Source organism: Hakea prostrata, chromosome 5 (genome assembly GCF_041222555.1).
Source record: "Hakea prostrata isolate BN-2017 chromosome 5, UWA_Hpros_2, whole genome shotgun sequence".
Taxonomy (NCBI): domain Eukaryota; kingdom Viridiplantae; phylum Streptophyta; class Magnoliopsida; order Proteales; family Proteaceae; genus Hakea; species Hakea prostrata.
Window position 1 is genome coordinate 14,521,878 of NC_142604.1, and position 26,410 is coordinate 14,548,287.

At 40.0% G+C, this 26,410-nt stretch overlaps 1 pseudogene; it reads right to left on the bottom strand.

Annotated features, from left to right (window-relative positions):
• Positions 1-9,020: 9,020 nt before the first annotated feature.
• LOC149015340 (putative carboxylesterase 5 pseudogene) lies at positions 9,021-10,592 on the bottom strand (annotated as a pseudogene).
• Between the last annotated feature and the right edge of the window lie 15,818 nt (positions 10,593-26,410).

The window sequence follows — 26,410 nt, forward strand, 5'->3', positions numbered from 1 at the left end:
AGACCGATACCGGTGGGTGAGGTGTGACACACTGGGTTTCTTGGTCTCGGGTATGTAGCGCTAAGAAGAAAGGGGGGTTGCCAATTAGAGAACCACATTTTCATTTAGGGCTTTATTGGGAATGATGGAATGGAGACTCTAGAAGGAACTAGAAGCATGATGGAAGAATATCCTTAAAAGCATTTATTTCCCTCATTGTAATTTTTTGGAGGCAAGGGTGGGATCATCTCCCGTGGGCATGGTAGGGAAAGATGTACTAGAAGGTTTGATGTGGAAAGTGGAGGATGGGAGCAAGATTGATATATGGGAGTGAAGATGGATACCAAATGCATTGAGTTTCAAAGTGGCTAGTCCTGGACCGATAGGATGCACATTGGAAAAGGTGGAGAAGCTGATTGACAGAGATAACTATAGGTGGAAGGATGAACTACTAAATCATATTTTTGGGTTTGAAGATGTGAGGGCAATCAAGAAAATTCCCATCCCTATGTATCCTATAGAAGATGCGCAAATTTGGGAAGCAGTGAAGAGTGGGATTTACTCCATGAAATCGGCATATCATCTTATGGTTAATAGAAGAGAAGAAATGCAGCAAAGCCTCCCTTCTTTCTCGAGGAAACATAAATGGGAAGATATATCATCCAAGGTGTGGAAGAGAGCGTGGTCATGCGTTGCTTTACCAAAAGTCAGAAACTTTTTATGGAGGATATGTGCAAAAGGAGCTTCGAGTGAAGGTATGAAAAAAGACAATCCAAGGTTGATCATACATGTAGAAAGTGTGGGAAAGAAGTTGAGACTGCTAATCACACTCTAAAGAATGTCCATTTGTAGGGGCAGTTTGGTTTGGCAATGGTATGGATGCTATAATCAGCAGGCAGGAATCAACTACACTAGAAGGAGTGATTGGAAGGTGGGAGAATTCAGATTTCCTTCAAAACAAAGGGCTTGGGAATTGCTATCTTTGGTGGCTTTTACTTGCTGGAATCTATGGCTGGATAGAAATGTAGTTATTTTCAGGGGTAAAGGAGAGGCAACAATTAATGTTATGCGCAAGGCTCAAGCAGCAGCAATGATGGAGTTTTGGGCAGCGACTATAAAGTCAAAGGTAAATTAAAGGCAGCAAGATCTTTTCATGGAGGAAAGGCGTTGGGCACAATTGCAGCAGGGAGAAGCAGTAGACAGTAGTAAGATCTGATTTCTCATTGCCATTGGATAGTGACAAAGGAGGGCTAGGATTTGTAGTCAGAGGTAATTGGGGGGGGGGGGGGGAGCTGATTTTTGTTGAATCTTTGCCGGCGATGTTTTCTAATTCGCTATTGGGAGAGGCACTTGCAATGAGGGAGGCTCTTATCTGGGTGGTGGAGAATGGCTTTAACAAGGCCCAAGTCCAAGCTGACAATCTCGAGCTTATTAAAATCCTATAGGGAGAAGGTCATTGTACTTCAAGCCTAGAAAGTGTTGCTAGAGACATTACAGAGTTTTTGGGTTTAATTAATAGCTTTGTGTTTTCCTTTATTTCTAGGGAGGGTAATGTAATTGCCCATGCCTTAGCCAGGTAGGTCCTATCCATTACAAGCAGGATAATTAGGCCAATATCCATGTCTTCGCTTTTAGACCTTGTTGGGCTAGAACCCTTGTAGTTTGCTTACTTTTCTAAATGAATTGAATTCACCCAAAAAAAAAAAAAGCATGCCATCCAAGCATACACCTATTCGATTTTATTGTTTTAGTGGTATATACAATGTGTGAACTTTCAATGAATTTTATTGGTTCACCCCCCTGGCAAACTTGCCGAATTGGCAAAATTTGCCGAAATTTCAGCGGCCAAATTCTACCCCCCCCCCCCATTTTGGGGGTATTTTAGGTCATTTTTTGCCCAAATTTGGTGTCTAGCTTAATTTGATGCCAACAAACACACTGGAATGACTTGTTTTGCCTAGAACCTCACCTAAATTGGTCTTCTTGATTGGCACATACCCAACTATATAAGGCAAAACTGAAATTTAGAACATTATTTTGAACAATCAAACCAAAATAAATATGCACTAGGACAATAAATATCATTATACAATACTAGTATACAAATACAACTAATTATATACATGTGATGGCACTACTTGTATCATGTCAATACCAAGTACTATGACTCAGTGGATCCATCTGTCATGAGTCCTATTACTCATGTCTCAAGTCAAAAGGCCCAAAGGCTGCAACTATGAGCTTCTTCTCCATCATATGTTTAAAGTCACTCCATGACATTTCATGTTGAGACGTCTATAATTGGCGTCATATATTGTTGGAAAACTAATTGGTGTCATCTATTGTTGGAAAACTACTACCAACAGGAATAGAGATATGGAAGAGAGTCAAGAGACCCTGCTAGGTGTGGTGGTGGTGCATCTGATGGTGGGTCTAGTGGCATACCGTATTCGTATAAAGCCTCCAAAATGTCAATTGTCCCCGAGCCACCAAGAGGGATAATCGGGACACTCTAATGATGATAACCCCAACCATCATAGCCCTCATAAGTAGATGTGATCCATGTGGAGCCTCTAGAGTCATCCAAACTCCACAAAATCCCAGATTTGTGTGAAAACATGCTTCGTTGCAAACAATGCTATACCCATCAAGAATGTAGCGAGATCTACTGCAATATGTTGAAGATTGAGGGAAAATATGGCAAGAATGCAAGTAGGAGAGAGAAGGTCTAGGGAGCTCGGAGAAGAGAGAGAAATTTAGGGAAAATAGGTTGGAAATCCGTGGATAATTCGGCGATATTTTGGTATATATCGCCAAAAATATCGATATTTTTGGCTGAATTTTGCAAAAAGTTGCCCGAATGGTCAGTTTATCACGATATATCGCCAATCATGGCAATTTCAGTTTTGTCCCTAAAAAAGTTTAGCCCTTGCCAAACTGGCCAAAATTTAGCGAATTTCAGCCGATATTCAACAAAATGTTTTCCATGGGTATATTCCTAAAAGAGTAAATTACACATAAAGCTCTAAAGTCCTCTAAAGCTTATAAATTATTTTGTTTATGCCTCTAAAAATTTATTACATTACTACCGTGCTTTCAACTTTATTAAACAAATAAATAAAATAGATATATTTATCAGTTGATTATAAGTGCAACTTTTTTGATAAGTACAAATGATTTATTCTATGTAGGCCTTGGGTTGAGGGAGTGTCATCTTAGAGTTCAGCCCATGAGATTGTTCTGAACCTTAGGTAAGGTTGCAAGCTTAGCCCTCAGGTCTACCTTGAGCTCAAACAAAACTTGGCCTCAAAATTTTGGCCCTAAGGGCAAGTTAAAATCAAAATATTCTTCCCTTGATTCAAGGGCGGGCCTTAGATTAATATTTGTCCTGCCTAACTCGTCCCTAATTTTTTGGCCCTGACTTTGACTCTGATTTATTGCCCTAATTTTGACTTTGACCTTGATTCTTAGACAAAGCCAATGAGGGATTGGGACATGGCCAGCCTGTCTCGACCCAACTTAATCAAGGACAATTAGGGCAAGAATGTTGCTTGGCCCATCTAGAATCAGGGTCCGACATAAGAATCATAGGTCGTGAATGAAGATCAAGGCGAAAAAGGGCTTAGCTAAGAACATGCAAGGCTAAGATTAAAATCGATAATGCTTGATCCAGCCTTTCCCTATTGTAACCCTAACCTATCTGATAGAGCTACCTATAGCTGTAAAGTGTTGGGGTCGAAAAGTCCTAAAAGGTTTAGCTTTATCAAATGGTTTTTCAATGCAGAGACTTGAATGCAAACATTTCTTTTGAGACCACAATCCATATGATGGAATAAGTAAGCAGAAGTAGACTAACACCTCTCTCTTTTCCCCTTCATTTGGGACCACAAACCATATAATGAAATAAGTTGGCAGATCCAGCCCAAAAAAAATCACTTTCATTTTTTCATCCAGGACCACAAACCATAGGATGAAATAAGTTGCCCGAATCAGCCAAAGAAAAAAGATAGTAGAAGTAGATGGACACTTGCTTTTTTGGAAGCGAGAGAGAGACGCATCTATTGTCATATAAGTAGCTGAGTTTGATTCTCACACACAAGTAATTGATATAATTGATATGGTGAGAGTCTCACTTTCAATTTACCCAAAGAAAAAAAAAAAAGTCAGTAGCTGAGTTTGATTCTCACACACAAGTAATTGATATAAGTGATATGGTGAGAGTCTCACTTTCAATTTACCCAAAGAAAAAAAAAGTCACTTTTAATACCATGGATCTCATGTTTTAAACAAGAGTATCTATTAAGAATTTGTTGTACAAGACTCTAAATTAACAATCACTTGTCAGACTTTTAGTCACAAATTTGACAGAGCTTAAACGTACCAATAATATTTTCTTTAGGACATCTCAACTTGTGCAACACAAGTTCCAAGTACGTCTTCACCCCCAAGATTAGTCAATCCCAACTAGGGCTGCAGCAGGGCCTGGCTAGATAGACTTTTGCAATCCCAAGCCAGCCTTATATGTTCTAATCTAAGCCCATTCTTGCCCTAACCCTAATTCAGGGCCAATGATATATTGTCCCTAACCCTAAGCCCTACAGGGCCAAGCTAAGTCCATTCCTGCCTTGACTGTCTCTTATTGGTCGAGACAAGTTGGCCATGGCCCTAGCCTTGATTGGCTCTGTTTAGCTGTATCCAGGTCCTGATTGGCCTTGATCATGGCCCTAGCCTTATTGGCTCTGTTTAGTTGTATCCAGGTCTTGATTGGCCTTGATCCTGGCCCTAGCTCTAATTGGCCTATTCTTGTCCCTATAAATGTGTAATTATTGGGTGTTCTTTCTCATTTTCTTCTTCTTCTTTTTTTTTTTTTTTTTTTTTTTTTTTTTTTTTTTTTGTTGATCCCATATAGGTGTGTTAGATCACTTTACAACATTACCTAACCTCGTGTTTATTAGAATCTTAGGTTCAATTTGAGTTGTCCATATGGTATTAAGGGGTTAAAGAAATATATCACACACATAGTCTTGTGTTATTAGAATCTTAAGATCAATTTGAGTTGTCCATATGGTATTAAGGTGTTAAAGAAATATATCATCTTACAACAACACATAGTGTTGTGTTATTAGAATCTTGTGTTCAATCTGAGTTGTCCATATGGTATCAAGGTGTTTTATATATATATAGAGGTTGCACTGTTCATTCTGTTTGAAGTTATTGTGTGGTCCCAATTCTTCGGCTGTCAAACTAATTCATCTTCTTCTTTGAAATAGTGAAATCCCACTTTTCTATGGTTTTCTAATTTTCTATTCGAGGAAAATTAGGGTTATTATACGTAAGCTTGGGGGGGAACCTGTCTCGATTCTCAATTCCCAAGACATTGGTCGAACTTCACTCTATTCTATCTTTCCCCAAGTTTCTCTCTCCCTCTCTTTTTTCTGTTCTATCTCCCTTCTATGGTTTTTCTATTGCAGCAAAAGGTTGAGATTATTCATGAAAGAGACCTGGTAGAGTGAAGAATTGAAATTACATTTTTGACAAATTTGAAAATCCAAGTCGATTGTAGAGAAGGTCACACAAGAGCTCTTTTTGTAAATTTATAAACATCAGAAGGGATCTAATAAAATGAAAAGTTTATCTTCAAAGTTAAGTTGTAGATAAGTATGTTTTCATTCACAAGTATTCGATAAATTAATACCCCTATTCAAAACCTTGTTAACAAGTAAATCAACGGTAATTTAGTCTATTATAAAAAAATTAAAAAAAAATTTTTTTTTTTAATAACAAAAGATTATTTTTTAATTAATAAAAAAATGGTATTTAGTTACAAACATAATTATCTGTCTTTGATAAGTTTTTTAAGATACCACATCCAAGGCAATTGAAAGATTTCAATATTGGAATTAAAAATGACTTAGGTCAAAGCTCAAGGGGTCCAAATAAAAATTACCTTAAAAAAATATATAAAAAATGAACTCATAGTCTAATATGATCAAAATGACTCAAGGTCAAAATCAAGGCTTATATCAAGATTAATATAAAGATCAAGGTAAAAATCAAGGACAGGGTCATGGTCAAGCTTAAGGACTAAATTAGGGTCAAGATCAAGACTAAGATCAAAACTAGGATCAAGGCCAAAATCAGGGCCAAAATCAATGACAAAATCAATGCGAGATGAGCTAGGCGGGCCAAAGAGTAATCACATGCCCACCCTTGGCCCTAACTTGCCCTCCTCAGGGCTAAATCTTGAGATCAAGCCCTATTCAAGCTCAGGCTGGGTCAGGCCACCAAGGCCAAACTTACACCCCTAGTCTCAACCTTTAAGGTGGCACCCCAGGAAGGTAATTTCAGGTGCCTTCAAGATGTGTTCGTTACTAATGGAAAGACAATAGGAAGAGAGAAGGAAGAAAATTGATTATTCAAAAAAGGAGCTCGATTCATATTTGTTTAGAAACCCAAAAGCTACAAGCAAAAGGGTAAGGTCCCATGATCCACGTCCCAAGCTGGATGGGATCCCTTCCAGTACTACCTTAAACTTGGTTTTAAAATGATAGGAGTCTATCTCCTCATGTCCAGCATGTCCAATATGGACCAAAAAATATCTCCAAACCTAGTAGTTTAACCCAGTGAGGCGAACACCTGCGACCATTAAGACTGACTTAGTAACCTAAAGCCAATCAGGACTAATCGGATGGGAGAACCTACCAGGCCGGAATTGGGCTAGCTGTTACGGATTCCTGGGATTCACTAATGAAGGTGCGTGAGTAATCTGCTTCCCACCGGTGTATCAGAAGCTCATTTAACCATAAACTGATTGTATGTAGTACAGCAGTAGGGTTAGATTTAAATATTGGCTTGAAATAGAGCTTGATTCCTTGCCTCCCAGATGTAGTAAAGTGAAAGTGCTAAGACCCAAAAAAAGCCAATTTAAGTAGTGCATGGTTTGCTAATAAAGTCTATTGCACCATTGCAAACATAAATCAAGCATAGATGATGCATTCAAAAACTCTCTTCTTATACCGAGGGGCTGCAAGACAATTTGTGTTTGTTAAAATCACACCCCAAAGGTAAACTACCAGATAGTTTCATCATGCAATCCACACAAAGGGCATAACACCGAAACGGAATACCACTTACCAATCCTTGTTTTAACAGGAATGCCATCAGAAAAAATTCTCCAAAAAATACATTTGTACCTTGGATGAAGAGGGAATTTTTTGTAAAAAAGTTCCACCATTTTAAGTACTTAATTCTATTTTCTTTAAAACTAGAGGATCAAAAGGGGACTTATTATGGAAATATTTGCCCATTAAGATTCGAGCTCACATAGAGTCAGGCTCTGATATTAAACGCCTACATGCAAGTCACACTATAATAAGAGAGCCTGATTATGGACCTGGGAAGTACGAAACCCCAAGCCACCTTTTAAGGCTGGGATGAAAAGTAAAGATTTGTGAATACAAACAAGTTCCTCTTTTCGTCTCACCCAAATTTCAAGCCCAGACTAAAACATAATGTTGTCTATTTTTAAAAAAATGGATTTCGGGACTTCCAGACATGCCAAGTGGTAAGTTGAGATAGATGAGAACACTGACTTCACCAGCACCTGCATAAGGGAGAGCATGAGATTTCTAGTCCGCCAACCGCGAAGCTACTTTGTTCACCAAAAATTGCATGTCCTTGGTTCGAGAGCAAAACGGAACTTATTACTTGCCAGAAACAAGCATTTATGGAATTCCAATATGTGAGACAAAGAAGCACGAGACTGAGAAGAAACATTAGAAGTATCAAATAATCCACTCATGGAGTAATTAATTTTTTTGGACAGAAAAGTCTGAGAATAGGTCCAGAGTTGCTTCAATGGTTTGTAGATCAGTTTCTTTTGCACAACAAAACAAAAAAGTGTAATCTGCGTCTGTCAATAGTAGGATAGTCAAGCGGTTAACAACCCCCTCCCCATAATATCAACTCGCCAGCTCCAAAAAAAAAAAAAAAAAAAAAAAAGTGTCACCTCACAAAATAGGTGAGATACTTCTAGTGTAAACTTTCCAATTTTAATACCTTTGGATCCTTGAAGTTCCTGACACAAAGAAAACAATAGGTGGTAATAGGTGGTAAGTAGACAACCTTGACGAGTACGTCTAGAGGGATAAAAGAAGTCAAACGGTGAGAGCCGTTAAGCTTTATAGAAAAGGAAGCTGAGGAAAAAATAGCTTGGATAAGAGCAATCCAATGTTCTCCAAAACCTAAGAAACGAAATACACAAAGTAAAAGATTGTATTCTACCCTATCATAGGCTTTGGATAAGTCTAGTTTAATAGCCACATATCCACAAGACCTTTTCTTTTTATGCTTGAGGAAGTAAAAAAAATTCCTCCTGGGCTATGCTTGAAGAAGTAAAAAATCCCTTTGTTGTTCAATCATACAACCTTAGCTTGCATTGATAGCTTAGCTCTTCAGTTTTATTATAATTTTTTTAGCTTGCATTTGATAAAATTTTATATTTATTTTTCAATCTCAAGGGATTGGTTCAATATTTGGTAAAAGACCAACGTCTCATATATCAGATAAAAGAAAATTCAATTCTTCTTTGGAATTGAAGTAAAACTTCACTGTATAATTGCACACTGAGCTTTCTATATGAGGGTAATTTGCCAACAATATTTACCAAATTTTTTTTTGCCAACAACAGTAAAAAACTTCATTTTTTGATCCATGTTCATTTCCATTTAGGATAATCAGTGGTAAAAAGATTATTAACAAATCTCCATTGAATTCTTTTAAGATATTATTTGAAATTATCCATATACAATTGGATACAAATATCGTAATACTACTTTTCAAGTCAAATATAATCAGTTTAATTGTATCTCTACTTGTGGTCATTGATTAGACTTTAATGAACATCATAGGTGCCCGAAAGCTTGGTCCTAATTAAAACTTTTTTTAATACTATCTCATAGAAGATAGGATTACATGGTCAAATCTCGAAAGGTGAGGAGAGAATGAGTTAAGAAAAGCTTAACATTAGTAACATAAAAATAAAAGGGAAGGAAATTGTTATCATATGCTAGCATGACCATGGGCGGAGCTCCCCTTGGCCACACCCAGAAAGGTTAGTATGTATTTATAACCCTCTAATGTTGAATTCTAGCTCTAACCTTGCCCCTGAATATACCATGAAAATCATGTGAATAAGCATCTTAGGCCTTGAGGTTAAATGTAAAAACTAAGGTAGTCATTTCACTAGAGAGTGTACTGTAGAATGATGCTGCTAAACAGCAGCAAGTACAGTAGACTCATGATATGAACACAGAATATAGAAAGGATCCTCGAACAAGATCAATTCCATGGACGAGTCTTTCAGTTTCACATACAAAATTCTGCTAACATAAGTCGGCTTTCCCAAAAAAAGAAAAACAAACAGCAAACCAACATACCAAGCTTAATCCTTAAACAATCCTTATTTTTGAAAAGTATTATACGTACCATATTCACTGATTATTGAGCTTCAGCTGGGGAGTTCAGTTCAGGTTGAGGAAGGAAGCTAAGCGAGACATCAACGCCACAGCCTTCTCAGAGGTGGGATTGTAGAGATGAAACACATGACCCTCGCCTTCAGTCTCCATCATTTCTATTTCTCCTTCCCACTCACTCTTCTCCAATGTCTTCTGGTAAAACAGACCCCTTTCTTTCAACCAGTCCTTCTCTGCAACAAACAAAAGTACCCTCTTACCCACCAGCTTCTGCAAATTAGAACAAGTCGCTGGATTCATCAGTGGATCGTCACAGCCACTGCTCGAAGGACACACCACCATCCACAGCTTATCCGCTTTAGCCTTCTTCTCCTCCTCACTCGCCTCTGAACTCACCAGATTGTCTTCACCATGAAACCAAGGATGAATCAGACTCAACCCAACAAACTTCAACCCCGTCAATGGTGTCTCCCCTGCTCGTAAAGCAATGTTATGGACAATATTAGCTCCAGCGCTGTCTCCGGCCATACTCACTCTGCTCAGATCGGCATGTTTGTTCAGCCATTCTTCAGGTCCGATCCCTCCGGAATGAGAAGCGATCCATTCAAGCGCTGCCCATGAATCATCATAGGCAATGGGAAGTGGGCTCTCTGGGGCTTTCCTGTAATTCACAGATACAGCAATCACGTTAGCCTTAGCGACCAGGGATGATACGAAGAGGTTGTAGCCAAGGCAGAAAGGAGTTCCGATGCAGAAGCCGCCGCCATGGAAATAGACCAGGAGAGGAAGCTTTTGAGAGGAAGAATTGGTGATTGTGGGGAGGAAAAGACGGGCGGAAACGCCGGTTTCTGGTACGATGACGATGTCCTTAGAGGAAACACCGGTTTGGGGATCACCAGCAGAGGTGGGTACGATGTCAGTTGCGAGGAGCCTTTCTACACGGCCATCTTTGTAGATTCGAATAAAATCTGGAGCATAAAAAGCTACTTCATCATTGCTTGAATCCATTTCAGAATTTAGATCTTCAAAGTGTTTCAAAACTACAACCAGAGCGAGGATTTTAAAGAAGTGAAAATGTGTTTGCCTTTGGTACCTCAACCTTGGAGTGTGGATCATCTCCCCGTAATGGTGCTCCCACAGCTTTACAACCACAAACTATATGGAGCTCACAAGTAAAAAATATAAAACATTTAAAAAAAAACATCATCCTAATCCTATGGACTCTTGTAATTTGTGGTCAATATCAGGCAATTTGGGTGAATGGGAGGAAAGGTAATTGGGTGGAGCCTCTGGGGAGATGAGATACAGTAGGGTAGTTGGGACTTGGGAGGATAGGTAGTTGGTAGTTCGGTGGAAAAGAGATTGTATGACTTAATATTCCCATTCCCAAAAAAAATTTTGGGAAATTGTGAATGGAAATATTAAGATTGAACCCGACCACTCCACTAAAATTTCAAGTTCTTAACCATTCTATTAACCCTCTAATGACCAATTATCTTTTTTTTTTTAAAATATATATGAAGAAGCACTTTGGTTCCTTCACATTTGAAATTAAAATATGCTTAACAGTGTTAGCCTATTTAAGACTCACACATATATATTGTATTAAAGTAATCCAACATTAGTTTGAAAATTTATCTAGTTCATTTCTTTGTAAGAAATAGATATGATATAAGTCAGTTTATCATTCACTAAAGTGACCCACATGTAAAAAACTCTTGACATTATAGTATTACTTTTGGTTTAGTTACTATCACAATAAACCTTGTCAAATAGTTCACAACATAACTTAATAGTATAACATTTCATACTAATGATTATTGAGGTACAGAGAAACTAAACCTCTGTAATTGGTGTCATTTATTGATGCAAAACTACTCCCATTAGGAGGGTAATAAGAAAAGAGATATGGAAGAGAGTCAAGAGATCTTGCTAGGTGTGGTGGTGGTCGTGCTGGTACATATAATGGTGGGTTTGGTAGCATACCATATTCGTATATTGCGTCCAAAATACAAGTTGTCCCCAACAAGCCACTAGAAGGATAATCGGGACACTCTGATGATGATGACCCCAACCATCATAACCCTATAAGTGGATGTGGTCCATGTGGAGTCTCTAGAATCATCCAAGCTCATTGGTGATCCATAATCGTACCTATAGTAGTGCGAACTTTTGGAAGACGAGTACATACCATCGTGTCCATGAGTGGGAGGGACACCATAACTATAAGCCCCATAGCCATAAGCAAATGTGGAGCCTATGGACTCCTCCAAGTTCATGGACCCTATCGCTCCCAACAAGCTATCTGTCGGATTGAAATGGTAGTATAAGTCATACGATCAAGTATCGTCACTATAACCATGGTCATGAGCTGCTCTCCCCCCATGGTCCTCACCCTCTCTAGCTGAGTGTAGCTCAGAATAAGACCACTACGAAGCTCACCACTTTGATTATCATCCTATGTGGCATGTGTGCATTGAGTCTCTCCAGTGTATCTCTCCAGGGGAATGTTGGGTAACAACCCCCGTATTTCTAACCGAAAATCCGTATTGCAGGTCCGATAACCCGAGGTCAAGTCGGATTAAGTTGTGGAGTATCCGGGTTAAAGTCCATGACCCATACCCTGAACCCATGGATCTTGATTCTCTTGATGAAGAACCTGCTTTGTTGGGAGAGTGGAGTTCCATATAAGGTCAAGAGATGTTTGAAGATGTCCGGATTGAAGGTAAGACCTCCCCCATGTGTTGTTTAGGGATAGGTTGAGGTTGGGAGTCAACCCCTTGAGCAAAGCACCAAAAGGGGTTGAATGACCCAAACCACGGCAAGTCGGATTAAGTTGTGGAGTGGTTTAAGTCCTACCCTACCACGCCCTTGGTCTGATTCTCTTGGGCCCTAATTTGCCCCCTTTCCTATATAAATAGCAAATCCCATGTTTTTAACTTTATATTTGGGATTGTTGCTCCTCTATAAATAGCTCTCGGTTTTATAGTTAGGGATGCGTTGGGACGGTTAAGAAGCACGTGCTGGAAGGTGAGGAAAGTGTGGATTGCGATCTGGATATGTTTCCCTCGTATGTTTGTAAATTTGGTTGAGGTACGTGAATCCCCTTCACTCCATTCTCTTCTTTCAGCTTTGGAATGGTATAGATCCATCTCCTTTATGTTGGGGTAACCTAGTTATGATTAGTTCTATTCCCTAATCAATGTGTTTGAGAAGATCCTGTCCGAAAACGAATCCCAATAAAGGATGGATCTAATTAAGGGAGGTGATTTGGGTGATAGATCTCTGTCAATTTTAGGTTACTGATCTGCACCTTTGTTATAGACTTGTTAAGATAAAAATTCGGATTAAGATCATCCCAAAATCGGATTGAAATTCGATGATCAAAAGTCTGAATTTTAGAGTTGGAAGACTATCTGTAATAGTGGTGGTCGCTTGAGGCGGTCGCTTGACCCAACCGATCGGCCCAAGCGATCGAATGGGTCACGGTAGCTATGTGAGTTTGGTTTTTGCTTTGATTTGACTCATGACTCTTGTGTATTCTTGTAACCCTATGTTTAAGTGTTTTCTGAGTCTACTGAAGGTTTTGTAATTGTGGTTTGGTTGCATTCTAGTTAGCTTTTACTTAATTCAAGTAAGGACACACTATCTTGTTTATATGCAATGACATGAATATGATGAATCAGTTGTTTCCTATATTATTCATCAATCATGTACCTTGTTGTAGTCATAGAATTCATTATACTACTGTTATATACCTACTATTTGTGAAGTCTTTATCTACTTTATCACTTTATGATATTGAACAATTGAATTGTGATATGATATTGAATGATGTGATCAATTGTGATGGAAAGGGTATCCAATTGGCTATCTTTGCTTAAGATATTAAAGGGTTGTGGTATGGGACACATGCTCACTGATGCCTCCAGCACTATCATGATTGCTAGATGACATACCTATGGAGTCTAGAATTGCATGGCTTAAGTACCCTACATGCTATTACTCGGTAGGGGAACTGAAGCCAAATGACCCGTGACAATGGTGACGTGACTCTATTTCATCCTACAACGGTAACCAGTCCTTGCGGAGACTCAGTGGTCCACTATTGTTCATGCAATGGTAGGGTTGTATATGTTAGGGTTGGGCTCATGGACATCCAAGGAGCGGCCCGGGTGTCATTAGGAGTCATGAGAGCATTCCGCCTCAATAATATATGGATGACCATAGGGTTAAGGAGTGGAGTCCAACAGCGGTAGCTAGTCCGTGAGGGTTCTCATTCCTAGGTTGTGAAGGATACGGAACCGAGTTGGTTGGTGGCATAGGGGAAGTATCTAAGACTCCATATAGTGTGTTACTAGTATGACCTTGCATTGGATTAGAAACCCCAACATGCACCAATACTCATGCCAATGGTCGTGGTAAGAGAGTGTTGACTTAAACCCCAGCCATGGATGCCTGATGAGGACTTAACCCCTTTGCCCGGGATCCCAATAGAGGTAACTAGTCCATGAGGGATCAGAGTGACTAGACCTACCCAAAGGAGGGGCTAGTGATATATCTTAAAGCATGTCAACTATCTAGAGACTTGCATAATTAGATCTTAGTAGCATTCATATTATTGCATATCATTCATAGCATATATGCATTGCTAATTGTGTTGACATATGGATGAAAAATGTGTTATCCTTATTGAGTTCGTCATAACTCATTCCTTTCTTTGTATGTTATATTAAACTGCATAGATGGTTTCACGTCCTCGAAAATTGGAGAGAATTCGTATGATCGAACCCTCTCATATGAAGAAGATGTGGCACTATCAAGAGGAGATGGAGATAGCTTGCACGAAGCCTCCTACGGCTGCTTGGAGTGCGCTTATAGAACCCATTGATGGCCGAAGGAGGCAAATTGTCAGATATTTTGAGGATCAACTGGAGAAGAACTAGAGAACCCCCTTGCTTGCTAATTTAGAAAACCAGTTTTTAGCTTTAGAAATAAGAAACTTGAAAGAAAATAATTTAGTTTATTTGATTGCTTCAGCAAAACTTAATTTTACTTTTGAACATTGATTTTTTTTTTTTATTTTATTGGAGTCTTTGGACTCCTGTAATCCTTTTGATTAATTATATGAACTTGCTGATTATCTATTTCTTGCATTATTATTATTGATGGGTAAGACCATGGATCCTGTGACGGATCGCACCCATAGGTTGTCGGGCAAGTAACCGAGACCGGCGAGTGGGGTGTGATAGAGGTGGTATCAGAGCCTTGGTTTTACAAAGTCAATAATAGTTAATACAAGTACTAGATGAGAAATCTGAGTTATAAATCCAAAAGTGACTCAAAAGAATTAGAAGTGAATAATAGCTATAATCTTTTGCTAGAAATGAACCAACAAAGTAAGTGAATTTTTTGTTTTTACATAACTTACTATAAATGAAGTGAAACATATTCTCACATTATGATTATCAAGAAATGTATAAAAGACAATAATGGAAATGCAACAAGCATAACTGATTTTCATTAATAAGAAAAAGCCTTACATAATTTGTAGCGTGATTCACACTTTACAAGTCAAAAAGTAGGGAATGAATGTGTGCGAATAATAATTACAATAACTATATCTAAATCCTAAAGTCAATCTGTCCTGAGCCAAAAATGAAGCAAATCCTAGTCTGAACTACTCTTGTGGTGGTGGTGGTGGTGATGGTGCTGGCCTCAGCTGGCAGAGAAGATCAATGCACTCTGCTAACTGGTCTCTCATCGCTGCCCGACCCTACTCTAAGTGATCCACCCGAGTTAACAGATCTCTAGCCCAAGCAGGTGTGACCTCTGAAGAACCTTGAGCTTCGGATGAACCCCCTACCTCGAACTGAGATGGTGGCGGTGAGTCTGCATGATCATCATCATCGGATTCTACATCCATACCCTTCGGCTCCGACTCGCCTAGCATTTCTGGTGAGTTTGGTCCGCCCAATAAGTGCATTTGAGCGACCAATCTCAATGGCTACAACAAGGTATTCCCGACCTCTTGTGGCTTTGGGTAACTTCCCAACAATGTCCATCCCCCACATAGCAAAAGGGGTCGGGCACAAGATCGAGGACAATGGCACGGCGGGATCTCTTGGGATGGCGGCGTGCCTCTAGCATTATTTGCACTTGTGTAGGTATTCAAGGGTGTCCTGTTGCATGGTCGGCCAATACAGTCTCAACCTTAAGATTTTTTACGCCAAGGCTTTCCCACCCATGTGGACGCCGCATATTCCTTTGTGAACTTTTGCAAGGGCATACTTGGCCCTGGATGTGCCAATGCATTTTAAGAGAGGTTCAGAGAATGAGCGCCTGTATAGTTGACCATCCAAAATGGTGAACCTTGCCGCTTGGTTTCTTATCTTTCTGGCTTCTTTTTGGTTGATCGAGAGTTGATTGTTTGTTAGGTAGGACACGATTGGGTCCATCCAACTAGGCTCCTGCCCGACCTCCATGGCTTCTTTTTCGTGTATGCTCGGGCAAACAAGTTCTTCTATGAAAACTGTTAACCCAAGAGTTCTGTATTTGGTTGTGGATAGCCAAGATAGTTCATCGGCTTCCTCATTTTCTTTCTGGGGGATTGCTTGAATGTGACCCGGTCGATTCTTGCTTTGCATTGCTCCACTTTCGCGAGGTAATTAGCCATCTAACTTTCCTTGGCCTCGTATTCTCCTTTGATTTAATTCACAAACAGTTGAGAATCACTCCTTACTTCCAAGTCCCAAACTCCTACGGCCCATGCAACGCGAAGGCCTACCAGGACCGCCTCATATTCAGCCTAATTGTTGGAAGCTTTGAAATTGAATCTTAGAGCATAACTGATTTTGAAGTCGTCCGAGCTCTTCAAGGTTAAGCCCACCCCAGACCCCGAGTGATTACTTGAACCATCCACATGCAACAATCAGAGTTCCTAGGGATCGTCGTCTTCCATTGTTTAAGGAAGATTGTTTTTCACAATGAAATCAACTTTACTTGAGAGCTTTTATGGTTGTTTTTGGCCTGAAATCAATTTGATATTCACTAAACTCGACCACCCACCCGACAAGCCTCTCGTCCACGTTTGGCCTATGTAATATCTTCTTGAGAGGGAAGTTGGTCAGCACGATGATCGGGTGCTCTTAAAAGTTGGGCCTCAGTTTTAGGGAGGTTACCAACAAGGCCAAAGCTTGTTTGTCAATGTTCGGGTACCTTGTCTCTGCATCAATGAGTATGTGGCTTACGCAATAGACCGGGTTTTGTGTTGTGTCTCCCTTGACCAGGACTGCACTTACTACAACCGGGGAGATGGAGAGGTAAACGGTGAGATTGTTGTCAGAAGTAGGTCGGGCCAATACGAGAGTTGACCCAAGAGATCTCTTGAGTTCGTCAAAGGCCTTCTGGCATTCTTCAATCCATGTGTTCTCTCCCCGCCCTGATGTGCTTTCAATGTTTTGAAGAATGAGTTGCATTTCTCCCCCGCACGGGAAACGAATCGGTTCAGTGAAACCACTCTCGCTAGTTAGGCATTATACTTCTTTTATCGTTCTTGGGGGCTGCATATATATTAAAGCCTTAATTTTTTTCAGGGTTTGCTTTGATCCCCCATTGGGATTCCATAAAGCCAAGAGACTTCCTGGATGACACCCTGAATCCGGGTTCAGCCACATTCTGTAGTTTCTTAATACGTCAAATGCTTCCTCCAAATCTGCCAAGTGCCTTGCCCGAACCAAGCTTTTCACGAGCATGTCATCAAAGTACACTTCCATGTTCCTCCCAATCTTATGTTTAAAGATCTTGTTTACAGCTCTCTGGTAGGTTGCCCCAGCATTTTTCAAACCAAATGGCATCACTCGGTAGAAGTAGCTTTCTCGATCGGTCATGAATGAGGTGTGCTTCACATCATCTCGGTTCATGAGTATTTGGTTATACCCAGAGTCAGTGTCCATAAAACTGAGTACCTCATGGCTGGCAATTGTGTCGATGAGTATATCTATTTGGGGTAATAGGTAGCAGTCTTTCGGGCAAGCTTTGTTGAAGTCTGTGTAATCAATACACATCCTCCATTTCCCGTTTACTTTCTTGACCATTACAACATTCGTTAACTAGGTCAAGCACTCGATCGGCTCAATGAAGGTCGATTGCTCTAATTTTTCGACCTCTACTCTGATTGCTTCGTGCTTTTCCAATGAGAAGTTTCACCTCTTTTGGATAATCGAGATAGCATCCTTTTATATTCATAGTTTGTGTTCAGCCACCCATCTATCTATCCCGGGCATATCTTCTGCCAACTAGGTGGAGACATCCGAGTTACCTCACAGGAACTCGGTTAACTCTTGTTTGAAGGACTCGGGCTGTTCTGACCCAATCATTGTCCTGTGCTCCAGGTAGTTTGGGTATAATTGAACTCTTTCTAGTTTTCTACTAGCTAAATTGTAACAATCCCCGTATTTCTAACCCGAGATCTGTATTGCAGGTCCGAGAACCCAAAGGTCTAGTCTGGTAAATTTGTGGAATGTCCGGATAGAAGTCCATGATCCATACCCTGAACCCATGGATCTGGATTCTCTTGTTGAAGAGCCTATCTTGCTTGGTAGTTGGACTTCTTGAAGGCAAGTGATGTATGGAGATGTCCGGAATGAAGGTAAGACCTCCCTCATGTCTTCATTAGGGTTAGTTTGTCCTTGGGCATCAACCCCCTGAGCAAAGCACCCTTGTATAGGAATATATTTGGGGGCGGTTGCTAGTGGTGGTTGATTAAACCAAGCGACCGCCTAGTCCTGATTTTGGGATTTTGCCCTATTTTGCCCCCTGACTCCTATAAATAGTAACCCTCGCCGATTTAACGAATATTTTATTCAGGGTTACCATTTTTTGTGGTTAGACGGCTGTGGAGATGTGCTGGAAGCATATCTAAAGTGTTGTTAGAGTCCCAGAAGGTTCTACTGTCATTCATAGCTAATCTGGTTGAAGTAAGTGATTCCCTGTTCATACATGCTTCACCACTTGCTATGATAAAAGTAGATTAGTGTTTCTCTTTGGTTGTTCTTGATCCTTCTATTGCACTGCTTACCTTTTTGTTAATCTTGGTGAGATCAGATCCAAAAACGAAACCTTGCTTTTGTGAAAAGGGCTGATCTAATCAAGAGGGAGGTTTCTAGATAACCAATTTGATGTCTTTGTTTAGGTTTTGTATCACATGTGGTTATGGGAGTAATAGATTTGAGATTCAGACTATAATTATTAAAATTTCGGATTGAAAACAGATGATCAGAAGCTTGAGTTTTGGATTTGAACTATCTGTTTTTGGGGCGATCATTAGTAGCGGTCGTTCAACCTAAGCGACCGGCCCGAGCGACCGGCTGGTTTCCAGTGACCAAATGACTTTTGGTTTTGATCCGATTTGATTCATTCGACTTATACCTTATTGTAACCCTATATATATGTGTTCTCTGTTTTGAATAAAAGTCTTACAATAGTTTCTAGATTGCAAGTTAGAGGACTTCTGCATAATTACAGGTAAGGACATACAATCCTATTCTTATGTAATGACTTGAACATGCTAGTCCAGTGTCTGTTACTACTGTTCTTTCTTTTCATCGACTGTTGTAACCTTGTTTAGCATGCGGATCTTGTGATATGCTTGCTGTTTGTACTGTCTTTACTTATACTTTGTTGATCATGAATGTGATATGTTGATGTTGATTGGTTTGTGGTTCTGATGGAAGGGGTATTCCATTTGGATATCCTAGCTTGGGATATCAGAGGGCTGTGGTATGGGAGACATGCTCGCTAATGTGTCTAGCACTATCATAACTATTGGATGACATACCTAGGTAGAGTCTAGAGTTGCATGGCTAGGTACCCACATGCTACTACCCTTTCGGTAGGGGAATTGTAGCCGGATGACCCGTGATGACAGTGATGTGACGTTGGTCCACTGTTGGTCATATAAATGGTAGGGTTGCATATGTTAGGGTTGGGCTCATGGACGTCCAAGGAACGAACCAGGTGTCGTGAGGAGTCATGAGGAGTCATGAGAGCATTCCGCCCCAACAATATGTGGATGACCATAGGGTTATGGAATGGAGTCCAATAGTGGTAGCCAGTCCGTGAGGGTTCTCATTCCTAGGTTGCGAAGGATACTGAACCGAGTTGGTTGGTGCCATAGGGGATGTATCTGGACTTCATGTAGTATGTTACTTTCATGACCTGCATTGGATTAGAAACTCCGACATGCGCCAGTACTCATGCCAATGGTCATCGTGAGAGAGTGTTGACTTAACCCCAGCCATGGTTTGAGAGCCAGGTGTGGACTTTCCATTTTACTCAGGATCCCTACAGAGGTAACCAGTCCTTGCCGGATCAGAGTGACTAGACCTACCTAGAGGAGGGCTGGTCTATATCTTAAAGCATGTCAGCTGTTAGAGACTTGCATGGTTAGATCTTAGTGGTATTCATACTTTGCATTCATACATATCATTTATGCATTTCTGATTGGTTTGACATATGGATGGGAATCATTGTTTGTTCTTACTAAGTTCTCTAGAACTCATTCCTTTATTTTTCTATGTTTTATTAGTTTATACAGATGGAGGAAATACGCAGGAAAATGGATTGGTTTCCTATGAAGGAAGCTTCCCGTATGAAGAAGATGTGGCACCGGCAATGGGAAATGGAGATAGCCTGTGCGGGAGCTCCTGCAAGTGCATGGAATGCGCTTATAGCACCCATTGATGGGTGGAGGAGACAAGTTGCTAGACAGTTTGCTCACCGTATGGAGAAGAACTGAAGGACCCCATTTATAGAAATTCATGAAAAACATTATTTAGCTTCAGAAAAGGAAACTGGAAAGAAAATCATATAACTCTTTTTAATTGCTTCCGCTAAACTCGTATTCATTTTGATTATTTATTCTTTCCTTGATCATTTTATTGGAGTATTTGGACTCCTGTAATCTTTTATTTAATTATTGAACTATTCTTGCTCATGATTGTCTTTACTTGCATTTATTATTACTGATAGACTAGAACCATGGATCTTGTGACAGATCGCTCCCACGGGTTGTCGGGCGGGTAACCGAGACCAGCGGGTGGGGTGTGACATCAGTTCTCTACATGTTGTCCTCATCTCGATCGTTTGGAATTTTGACTATAAGTGCACTTCCCGATCCTTCAGACCTTCGCTTCTTCTTCAAGTCATTGAAATAACATTGTTGGGACATGGATTGGTCGGATTTACATTCTCCTACCCCTGCTTCAGTTGGGAACTTAAGCTTCATGTGCCTGGGCGAGACCACTACTTCTAACATGTTGAGTGTTGCCTTCCTAAGTATCACATTGTATGCCGATAAGTCCCGGACTACCATAAAGTTTGCCAAAACAAGTGTGTCCCTGAGCGAGTTCCCGATCCTCAAGTTGAGCTGGATCGTTCCCTTTGCTATGGATGAAGATCCTACGAACCCATACAAGGGGGTTGCGCAAGGAGTCAACATCTCATCCTCTAGCTTCAACCTCTTAAAGGCTTCATATGACAGTAGATCAACTGAGGAGCCGGTGTCGACTAGGACCGATGGACCTTCGGATTGGCCAATCTTGTCACGTCGTTGTGAAGAGTGGCTATCCTAACCAAATCCTCATCAGTGAAGGTAATTGGCCCAAGACAGGCTTGGTTCCTCCTCTTCTTCAATAAGTGTATGGCCCCCACAAACTGAGCTTTTTTCTTTTCTTTCCTGACCGACTCAACGGTCAACCCTCCCAACACTACATATATGGGAGTTTCCTCTTGCTCCTTCCCTTTTTTGAAGCTTCGCCGGACTGCCTGATCAGGGTCTCTTTCGGTTGTCAGGCGACTTGTCCCGGTTTCATCCCGAACCTCTGATGAATTAACCAAGTTTTCCTTCTTGTATTAATTTTTCAATCTCATATTTGAGGTTGCGGCAGTCGTCCGTGTTGTGGCCATAATCTTTGGGGAAACAATAGTACTTACTCATGTCCCGATCTTCTGGTCGAGAGTGCATCTTCCTGGGCCACTTCAAGATTTCTTATCATGGATCTGCATGAGAATTTTCGAAGGCTTGGTGTTGAGAGGGGTGTTGACTTCCTGACCAGATCTTGAGTCTCTTCTCCACCTTCCTTTGGGTCATTTTTCCCGGGCATTGGATTTTCTGTCTCTTTCCCCGTCTGTCTTACTCTCTTTATCGACCTTTACCCGGGCGTCTATTACCTCGTAGACGCTTGCTTTTGGCACTTACGAGCAAGGCTCCGTAAGTTTTTGGTTTATCCGAGAGTAGAACCCCCAAGAGCCTTTTGTGGGTGATGCCTCTCCATAGGTCACTATACGCCACATGATCGTCCAATTCTTTGATTTCGATGGCCACTTCGTCAAAACGCCTCAAGTAGTCCCAAATGAACTAGTTCCTACCTTTCCTGATGGCATAGGCTATTAAATGTATTTTTACTCCCGATCGCACTCCTAAAACGGGCAATAAACTTTCTAACCAATTCTCTGAAGTTGTTGATGGAGCCCGGCTTCAAGTTGTTGTACCACTTTATTGCCGGTCCCTTCAAAGATGCCGGGTAGGTGCGGCAGAGTAGCTCGTCTTCGCGGCCTAGGACGGTCATGACGGACTTGAAGTAGCTTATGTGCTCCTTTGGATTAGTCTTTCCTTCAAACGGGGTGAAAGTTGGCATGATGAAGTTGACCGGGAATGGAATGTTCATTGTTTCATCTGAGAAGGGGTCCCGATCAACCACGTCAAAATCCTTGTCATGATCTTGATCTTCTCTCTCTACCTCTGCATCCCTCTTTCGTAGTTGATTTTGTCCTAATTGACTCCTCTTGGATGACATGGTACTTGCCCAGACTGACCGTGTCCTGGGGGTTGATATTCTTGATCGGGATCCGTTCGAGTGTCCTTGAGGATGACTTTCTCCTTCTTGGTCATTTTCGCTCGATCAACTTCTTTTAGGGAGATCTCGGGTTTGTCTAAGTCCTAAGAGCCGATTGAAGGCACTGACCTTTGTACCGTCCCCGGGTCTTTTGTCCATCTGGGTCTCGTGCTATGCCTCCCGGGTTCCCCTTGTCGCTCAAGCAGCTTGTTGTAATCTCCCCACCTAGGTGTTGCGTGGAGAACCCTGTTGAATTCCTACCTGGTGCACCAACCCACACAACACCCCCTACAGCTCAAGCATTCCTCTATGGATCTTGTCCAAATCTGTAGTGGCAGCAGATCCCTCGGGATCTACCAACGTACTCTCCCCAAATGGTGCAAGACAGTCCAAGTTTCATCCCGATCAGCCTCCCGGGTTGAATGTTGGCCTCCGTCGTCCCGAAGGTGTTGATCATTTGGGTTTTTATCCCAGTTGCAGTATTTTTTCGGTAGTTCGTCCAGCATTGTTTGTTCGTCTTGTCATGGCTTGTTTTTTTTTTTCCCTCACAGATGGCACCAAAGACTGTTGTGTCTCAAATCTAACCAACGTGTCTCGACTGAAGTCCAACCAACTTTCCGATTGATAGAAGAATGAAACCTGAAATAAAAGTTAGACGCAGGCCAGCTAGGATGTTGGGCAACCGCCTTCGATGGCTAAGTCACTCGAGGATCACATTAGGATTCCGAGTGATTATTGCTCAGAGATTATCTAGAAAATGTTCGTGTGTCTACCTAAGGAATTGAACATCATTATATAATGTGCGGGATAAGTTTCTTGGAGCTGATAGAGTCCCGCATACCTGCTTGTGCAGTTGTTTGTGGGATGAATCCCCGATTAGGAATTTCCATCTATGTCATGTCCTTTTTTGCCTTAGCACGAATGAGGTATTCCTTATTAGTCTTATTCAATCCCGACAAATTAGCCGGGCTTCAAGCCGTGTGATATGCCAACCTTACGTATGTGTGTGTCCATGTGCAGTGGCGGAGCCACGTTGGGGCCGGGGGCCATGGCCCCCTAAATTTTTTTAAAATTTTAAATTCCCTTATATTTTTCCTTATTTATCTCACTTTACATGTGAAATGCCACTATTTGACGGCCCTCCAAAAATTAAAATAAAGATGATAGGTACATAATTCACTCTTAATCATTATCTAATGGTTATCATTAAATCCCTAGTTTTAAGGAATAAATACATAATTCACTCTTAATCATTATCTAATGGTTATCATTAAATCCCTAATTTTAAGGAATAAAATGTTAAATTATAATTAAAAACTAACTCACGATCCATGAATTTCTCCTTATTTATTCTCTCATATTTTCATTCTTATTTATCATCTCATGAATCTCCACTTTTATTCCCTTTTTCTCTCATTTTTTTATCACAGCGTCTCACAAAACATTGGAGTGGTTAGTAGAAATTAGAGTTTTTCTTAAATCTTTTCTATAGTTATTAGGTGTTCACTCTCTCTTTTTCAAATTATTCATCTCTCTAACACACTCACGATTTTTCTAGTACTCTTTTCATAAAGCATTTTTTTAATTTTATTTCGTTGTTTTTTCTTTCTCCTAAAATTTTGATTATACCATCAATTTATATCTCAATAGAATTCAACCATTGATTTTATCAGATCTAATTATAATGATTGAATTTTCTTTTTAATCCTTCAATTTTCTCCTAAAATTTCATTTCCTATTAATGGAAATTTAATTCTCGTTTAGAATTTTGTATTATTTTAATATATTTTTTATAATTTACTTATAATTGTGTTATGTATATTTTAATCCTCTTATTAATTTACCTAAATTTTTATTATGAACCTCACGTCGGAATATAATAAAATATTCTAAGATGGGACCCATTTTAGGTCCCACATTTGCCCACGTAATATACATTAGTGCTCTTAGATGGAGAAGTGATCCAAATTCATTATTCGACCCCCAAATGTTCAATCCTAGCTCCGTCCTTGCATACGTTTGCATCTCATTCATACCATCAGCTAAGTGGATGTGATAATTTTATCTTACAAACAAATGAAAGCTAGAATTTATTCCATGGAGACCTTTGTTTTTATTCTCAAGTATACAGCATTTGAGAAGAGAGAAATAATAGAATCTTCAAGAATGAAAAGTCCCTTACTCCTCCCTTACAAAAAAGTGGTTCTTGAAAAGTCCCTTACTCCTCCCTTACAAAAAAGTGGGAACCACCAGGGAAAGCTTTTAGCTGCGGTGCCAGACTGCCAGCTCTACTCAATGTTGGGACGTCCTCTTTTTTGGAATTTTAGACTATAAAATGTTACTGCATTTTAAAACTAAATCCTGATTGCTACTTTGCGCGAATGCGTGTGATGCGCATACCCCTCGATTGCCGCTTGACCGTACGAAGGATTAGAGGTAATGGTGATTTGATGGATCTAGATTTGTTTAGGGCCTGTTTGGTTACATGAATCCAGAGATTTCAAATCTCTGGATTCATGAATTTGAGAATTATACCCGTTTGGTTGTAAAAATTTCTAGATTCATGAAATCTAGAGATTCACCTTTTTACACTAAAAACGTGAATCTGTGGATTTATGGGTAAGGGGTGAAATCCAGAGATTTCAAAAAAGCTATATATTTGCAAATTTCACAAAAATCACGTCGACCAAATAATTTTTTAGGATGAATCCACAAATTTCACTCCACAACCAAACATCTAATTTTATATATTATAACTCCATAGATTTGAAATCTATAAATTTGAAATCTCTAGATATTTGAAATCTCCAGACTCATGTAACCAAACAGGCCCTTAATAAATGATGGATCAATCATTTTTTTTTTTTTTTGGGTAAAGAGATCAATCAATTAATTAGTCGTTCCGTTTACTCGAAAAACATTAATTAACGGACAAAGATACATACGACCACGGTCAAGGTACATACGCTTAGTCCATTTTTTTTTTTATTCGTTTCTCTTTTTTTGGCAATTCAAATTCTTTATTATTGTTGGTGATGTGAATTTTTTTTTTTTTTTACATGTGAGACGCATTATTATTATTATTATTTATTATTTATTTTTTTGAGTAAAAGAGACACGTTAATTGTAGTCAATTGATACGTGTTTATAATACAATGGTAGAGTCTCTTATATAGAGGTAATAAAAAGGCCAAGAAAAATCTCAAGTTTGAGCCTTCGACCCTTTGCCTATTCCCTCTCATAGACCATGAGAGGACGAGTTAGATCCCCCAATGCTTAACTTGTTTAATTCAAATCGGACACTAAAGTAGCGAGCTCCTCTATAACTTGTGACTACTCTTTAACGTGATGTATTTGATATAATGTATTAAAAAATAGTCATATAATTTTTTTTTTGTCAGGATATCATTTATTAATTAAGATGATGTTTCGGCCTTCTATAATAATTATTTTTTTTCAATTCAGAATTGGGCAAAATTGCAGGTACTATCACGGTTCGAAATATCGTCTGAAAAGGGGGTGTCGGTGGCTGGCGAAACCATTACCACCCCGAGATGTCGGCGAAATCCACTGAGATATCGTCATATTGAGCTTTCAACTTTCAACTATCATGTGTTTTATACTTTTATAATTTATTATCAAATAATATATAATATACTAATATCAAACCATTTAAATGTTGTAAGTTGTAACTTGCGCACCGTGAAGCCATTATAGCGGGACCCACATTGCAATTGATTTTCAACTTTTTTTAACTTTTAGTGGCAAAGAGGAAGGTGCTATTGAATAAACTTCAGAAATCCCTGTCGTTTTTTCCTTCACTGCCCAGAGAGTAGAGCTGCAGAGAGAAGAGAAAGACGGTGACGGTGAGTGGTTGAGAGAGACAGAGAGAACTGAGAACTGAGAAGACGAAGAAAGCGAGAGTGAGAACTGAGAAATCATGAGCGACTGGGAGAGACAGAGAGATCTGAGAAGTCAAAGACTATGCTGGAGCCTGCAAGAGAGAAAGAAGACGGAGAAAGCGAGAGAGAGAGAGAGAGGGATCAGAGAAGGCTGCATCCT